We start from the raw sequence: 7,064 nt of genomic DNA, 5'->3' as shown, positions 1-7,064 counted from the left end.
AGTTCCTGATTAACATAACATTATTATTTTAATAATATATATATAAAATCTTGGCTTTCTAGGCAAATAAAGGAAAAACTTTTTTTCCTTACTTTCAGAAATAGGCTTATTTTTCTAATGGAAAACATACTCATATTCTTATCCTATATAATAAAAGGCTAATATGCAAATAGACTGAATGGCAGAACAACTGGTCACTATGACATGTGCTGACCACCGGGGGTGCACCTGAAATATGTTGGGCATCGGCAGCAGGCAGCAGAGCATGGAACATGGCGGGCATCAGCCTTGGTGGGATGATGGAGCAGATGAATGAGGGTGCCAGACCAAGGAAGGGCACCAGTCACTGTCATCGGGGCGAACCTCTGGTGGTTACTGAAAATTCTTTGCTCCCCTGCACTGCGGTCCTGCCTGGCTCTTGCACCTACTGTTGGCACTGTCCCTGCTCCCACCTGCTGCCAGCACCAGAGCCGCTGCTCACACCCGCTGCCAGCACCCACCCGTTGCCAGCACCCAGCGCTGGCCCTTATCACTCAGTGCCATCAGCAGGTGCAAGTGACAGTTGCCAGCTCCGATTGCCCCTCAGGCTTCTCCACCTCTCCTGCTCCTGAGGGGCTATTGGGGCCGGCAGCTACCGCTTGCACTCGCTGCTGGCTATGGCTCCACTCGCACCTGCAGCCGGCACCTGGTGCCATCAGTGGGTGTGAGTGGTGGCTGCCAGCCCCGATCACCCCTGAGGGCTTCCCCACCTCCTGCTACTCCTGAGGGGCGATTGGGACTGCAACATCCACTTGCACCCACTGACAGTGCCAGCCCTGGTTGCACCCGCTGCTGGCGCCAGCCCCAATTGCTCCACGCTGTCAGTGGTGCAAGTGGGGCTGGTTGTGTCAGTGTGTGGGCTGCTGGCAGACAGGGCACCAGGGCTGCCACGGGAGGGGCTTGGTGGGGGCGTGAAAGATGGGCTGAGACCTGCCCCTGTGCCCACCGCTTTGTGGCCCACAGTTCCTTTCAAGGTGCATGAATTTGTGCACTGGGCCCCTAGTTAAGTATAACAGAGATAGTGAATTCCTTAGCTGAGAAACAATTCCCTCAAACTTGGAAATCTCATGTTGACTCCAATGACGTACGGCACAGTTCCTTTCATTTTCTTCCTGTTAGTTTTCAAGGGTTCCGTCACTTTTCGTTGCATTCCTGGTTCCTCCTCACATCGGGCACCACTTCGCCGGGCCTGACAGGCAGACCCTGAGCGACAGACGGACAGATTGCTCTGACACATGTCTCTGTGAAGGAGAGGGCTAAGGACTCCTTTACTTTAGAAGTAAAAAGCAGTCCTGTTTGTCTGCTTCTTAGGCTTTTATTGTCACAACAGCTGGAACTAAAATTAGCGATTAGACACAATCAGTAGGGTAAGTATTCTTGAGAAAGTATATGCTTCTATAAGGTTGGGCCTTTAAAGACTAAACATAGAGATTCTAGCAAAACACTCTGGGGGATTAGACTTGTTTGGAAAAGTCAAGGTAGGGGTTGCCGCCTTTGGCAAGGTCCCCTCAGAGGCCCCTGACCTTATGGAGAATTCTCCTTACAGACATTCCAACCAAGCCCCATGCTTCCCCACATTTATTTTCTCCTTAGTTTCGATTGCTCTAGGAGCTGTATCAGAAAAGATATTGTTACGACAAATGTCTGCTATTTTGCTGCCTATGGATTCTTCTAATATTTTTATTATTTCCTGTCTTAGGCTTAAGTCCTTTATGCATTTTGAGTTTATTTTTGTGTATGGTGTAAGTTGGTGGTCTAGTTTCAATTTTTTGCATGTATCTGTCCAATTTTACCAACACCATTTATTGAAGAGACTATATTGACTCCATTGTATAGTCTTGCCTCCTTTGTCAAATATTAATTAAGCATAATGGCTTGGGTCAATTTCTGGGTTCTCTGTTCCATTCCATTAGTCTATATGTCTGTTCTTGTATCAGTACCAGGCAATTTTGAGAACAGTGGCTTTGTAGTATAGCTTGATAACTGATATTGTGATCCTCCAACTTTGTTCTTCTTTCTTAAGATGGTTGCAGCTATTTGGGGTCTTTTTTTAATTCCAGATGAAGTTTTAGAGAGTTTATTCTAGGTCAGTGATGGCGAACCTTTTGAGCTCGGCGTGTCAGCAGTTTGAAAAACCCTAACTTAACTCTGGTGCTGTGTCACATATAGAAATTTTTTGATATTTGCAACCATTAGTTCTTCTTTTCCAATTTGGCTGCCTTTTATTTCTTTTTCTTGTCTGGTCACTATGGCTAGCACTTCCAGTACTATGTCAGAGAGGAGTGGTGAAAGTGAGCATCCCTGTCTTGTTCCTGTTCTTAGGGGAAATGGTTTTAGGTTTTGCCCATTGAGTATGATGTTGGCTGTAGGTTTGTCATATAAGGCTTTTATTATGTTGAGGTATGATCCCTCAATTCCCACTTTGCTGAAAGTTTTTTCCAGGAAAGTGTGTTGGATTTTGTCAAATGTCTTTTCTGCATCAATTAATATGATTATGTAATTTTTGTCTCTCAGTTGTTTTATGTGATATATCATGTTTATTGGTTTGTGGATATTGTACCAACCTTTCATCTCTGGAATAAATCCCACTTGATCATGGTGTATGATCTTTCTAATGTATTTCTGGATCTGATTTGCTAGAATTTTGTTGAGGATTTTAGCATCTATGTTCATCAGGGATATTGGCTTGTAATTCTCTTTCTTTGTGGTGTCCTTGTCTGGTTTTGGGATTAGGGCAATGCTGGATTCATAGAAAGAGCTTGGAAGTATGCCTTCCTCTTGAATTTTTTGGAATAGTTTGAGAAAGATAGGTTTTAGTTCTTTGAATATTTGGTAAAATTCCCCCTGTCTGGCCCCTGGCTTTTCTTTGTTGAAAGTTTTTTGATGACTGCTTCAATTTCCTCCTTAGTTATCAGCCTGTTGTGAGTTTTTGACTCTGCTTGTTTGAGTTTTGGAAGGTCCTATTTTTCTAGGAATATGTCCATTTCCTGTAGGTTGTTTAGTTTGTTGGAATAGAGTTGTTCATAGTATTTTGCTCCCCTGTGAAGCCATCTGGTCCTGGGCTTTTGTTTGCTGGAAGCTTTTTGATGACTGCTTCAATTTCTTCCATAGTTATTGGCCTGTTGAGATTTGTAGATTCTTCCTGTTTGAGTTTTGGAATGTTGTATTTTTCTAGGAATTTATCCATTTCCTCCAGGTTGTCTAGTTTGTTGGAGTAGAGCTGTCCAAAGTATTTTTTAACAATCATTTGTATTTCTGTGGGGTCTGTTGTTATTTCGCCTTTATCATTTCTGATTTTGTTTATTTGGGTCCTCTCTCTTTGCTTCTTGGTGAGCCTGGCTAGAGGTTTGTCAATCTTATTTATCCTTTCAAAGAACCAGCTCTTGATTTCATTAATCTTTTGTATTGGTTTTTTTAAATCTCTATGTCATTTATTTCTTCTCTGATCTTTATTATCTCCTTTCTTCTGCTCACTGTGGGCTTCTCTGGTTGCTCTCTTTCTAATTCTTTAAGCTGTAGAGTTGGACAATTTATTACCATTTTTTCTTGTTTTTTGAGGTAGGCTTGTTATGCTATGAGCTTCCCTCTCACGACTGGTTTCACTGTGTCCATAGGTTTTGGATTGTTGTGTTTTCATTGCCATTCATTTCCAGGATGTTTTTAATTTCTTCTTTGATCTCTTCATTAACCAATCATTGTTTAATAGCATTCTATTCAGCCTCCGTGTTTGAGTTTTTTGGATTGTTTTTATTGTAGTTTATTTCTAATACTATGCCATTGTGGTCTGAGGAGATACTTGATATGATTTCAATCTTCTTGATTTTGGAGAGACTTTGACTGTGACCCAATATATGATCTGTCTTTGAAAATGTTCTATGTGCATTTGAGAAGAATGTATATTCTGTAGCTTTGGGGTGAAATATTCTGATGTCAATTAAGTCCATCTTTTCTAGTGAGTCATTCAGGATTGCTGTTTCTTTGCTGGGGTTTTTTGTCTAGAGGATGTCAGTGGAGTATTAAAGTCACCTACTATGATCGTATTGGTATTAATATTTCCAGTGATGTCTTCCAGAAATGTTTTTTATGTATTTGGATTCTCCTGCATTCGGTGCATAGATGTTTACCAGGATTATATTCTCTTGTTGTATTGATCTCTTTAGTATTATGAAGTGGCCTTCCTTATCTCTTGTTATGGCCTTCACTTTGAGGTTTATTTTGTCAGATATAAGTATTGCTACCCCATCCTGCTGTTTTTTTTTTCCATTTCCTTTTGCCTGAAAGATATTTTTCCATTTCTTCACTTTTAGTCTGTATGGGTCTCTTGTTCTGAGATGGGTCTCTTGTAGACAGAATATATATGGGTCATGTTTTCTTATCCATTCAGCCACTCAATGTCTTTTGATTGGGGCATTTAGTCCATTTACATTTAAAGTTATTATTGATAGGTACTTGTTTGTAGTCATTTATATTTTTGGTGCCTGTGTTCCTTCTCCCCCACCTTCCCTTCTTTTTTTCTTTTTCTTCTTACAGAAGTCCTTTTAGCATTTCTTGCATTACTAGCTTGGTAGTGATAAACTCCCTTAGCCCTTTTTTTGTCTGTGAAGCTCCTGATTGCCCCTTCAATTTTGAATGGTAGCCTTGCTGGATAGTGTATTCTTAGATTCAGTCCCTTGCTTTGCATTACGTTGTATACTTCATTCCATTCCCGCTGGCCTGATGTGTTTTTGTTGAGAAATCATTTGGTAATCTAATGGGAGATCCTTTGTAGGTTACTCTCTGTCTCTCTTGTAGCCTTTAAGATTCTCTCTTTATTGTTAATATTTGCCATTGTGATTATGAAGTGTCTTGGGGTGTGTCTTTGGGGTTCATTTTGTTTGGTACTCTCTGTGCTTGGGTGACTTTTTTCTTCCCCATATCAGGGAAGTTTTCTGTTATTATTTATTCAAACTGGTTCTCTAATCCTTGCTTCTCTTTTTGTCCTTCTGGCACCCCTATTATATGTATGTTACTTCATTTCAGGTTGTCCCAAAGCTCCCTTAGGATCTCCTCCTGCTTTCTATTTTTTTTCTCCAGTTGCTGCTCAGATTGGGCTTGTTTCTCTGCCCTATTTTCTAGCTCACTAATTCTTATTCTACTGTTGAAGCCTTCCATCGTGTTTCTCGTTGTAGCTATATCACTTTTGATTTCTTCTTGGTTCTTACATAGGTTGTTGATTTTCTCGTCCATCTGGTTTATGAACTGCAAGCCTCTGTTTCATTTAGTTCTGTTTTCTGGGCCGGGGGTGGGTGATTCCTCCTTTTCTTTCGTTTGGGTGTTGCTTTTTTGTCTCCCCATTTCAGCTGTTGCTGAAGGGTCCAGGCGCCCAGTTGCGTGAGGCCTGAGCGGTGGGCTTCGTGGAAGCGTTGTGCACACTGATAGTCAGGTGGCTGGCTGGGTGCCTGGGAGATGTGATGGCTGTGGTCAGGGTATGGTCTGCACATGCTGACAGTCAGGGTTTTGGCTTTGGTGTCCAGGAGATGTGGCCACTGCGGTCCAGGTGGGGTCCGTGTGTGCCGACAGTCAGGGGCTGGCTTGGGATGCATGGGACCTCTGCTGCTAGGGCAGATAGGCAGGAGGGAACACACTCGGGGACTCACATTAGCCCGAGACCAGTATGGGTGGAGTCAGTGCCTGTGAGTCTACAGCTGTGGTAGCATGTCTTTGTCCAGATTGGCTGTAGGGTCTTAGTTTTCACCTGAGGCCTGTTTGGGTGGTGGTGAGGCTGGGATCCTAGTCATAGCAGTTCTGCCCTTCAAGGTGGCTTAGTTTCTGTGCCAGCACCAGCCACCCAGGAGTGCCTGCAGTGGTATCAGGAGTTCCTTGTCCAAGATAGCCCAGTCTGCCAGCCCCTGAGAGTCTTTCAGGATCTTACTGTCCCTTGCTCACACACACACGCACACCACACATGTCCACACGCTCCCCTTTCACTCCATCACTGCCGGCCGCCATCTTCTGAGACATCTTTGCCTATTCTTTCACACAGCCCTTGAGTGTTAGGCAAATTGGAAATGCAGAAATATATGATTAGTAATTTAGAACATTTGGTAAGACTTCTTAAAACAGAGATTATTATTTATTCAATGCATTATTTATAAGGTACTTATTATTTGCAGAGAATTATAACATGTATGCATGATTTTTGCTATCAAGAAACTTACAAACCAGCAGGACAGATGGATTCCATTTCCACATGTATAGTTAAGTTTGGTATGTGCAAAGCACCATGGCAGATATAGTCTGAGTGATGTGGCCATTCAGTGGAGAGAGAATTCATCTCTGGCTCTGTTGACCTGGAAATTTAATAGAGGAGGGGGCATTTGAACTGGGAATTGGAGGATGGATAGGTTTGAATAGATGAAGGAAGCCAGTCCAGACAAAGGTGACAGCGTTAGTAGAGTATAAGATGAGAAAGAGTGAGAGGTATGTTTAGGAATTGGCTAGTAGCTAAAGTCAGTTTTATTGTAATGTTTATATAAGGATGATGTGGAGGATGAAATGAGCCAGATGTGGGAAACCTTAACTTCCACATGTAAGAATCTGTCTTTAATTTAGTAGTCATCACCAGGGGTTTCCAACTGGTTTGGATCATGACAAAAATGGCTTTTAATAAGGACAAGTCTGTACTTGTTTTTTGTCCCAAGTCTGGCTTGGTCATGAAGAGAATGAAAAGTAGTTTATAAAAAATATTGAATTACTCATTGATTTACTCTAAATAAACGTACATTAAGTTTAATTAAACATTTAACTCTGAAATGGTATTCTTTTCACTCACAGCTTTTGTATGCTTTCTGGAGGGAAATGTTTCAAAATCTCGGATTAACCCAATGTCTATCACTGATTGTGTGGCTGGAAGAGCAAGGGAGATGAGTATTGTCTTAGAATATGTCTTCCTCTAAAGATCTGAGAGATTTATTTCAGAGCATTCCAACTGATCCTTAGATTTAGAGAAATGGTCAGTAGTTCAAAATCTAAGATAGTGGACAAGG

The sequence above is a fragment of the Myotis davidii genome, unplaced genomic scaffold, assembly GCF_000327345.1.
Source record: "Myotis davidii unplaced genomic scaffold, ASM32734v1 scaffold114, whole genome shotgun sequence".
Taxonomy (NCBI): Eukaryota; Metazoa; Chordata; class Mammalia; order Chiroptera; family Vespertilionidae; genus Myotis; species Myotis davidii.
Note: the sequence above shows the minus strand (reverse complement) of the source record.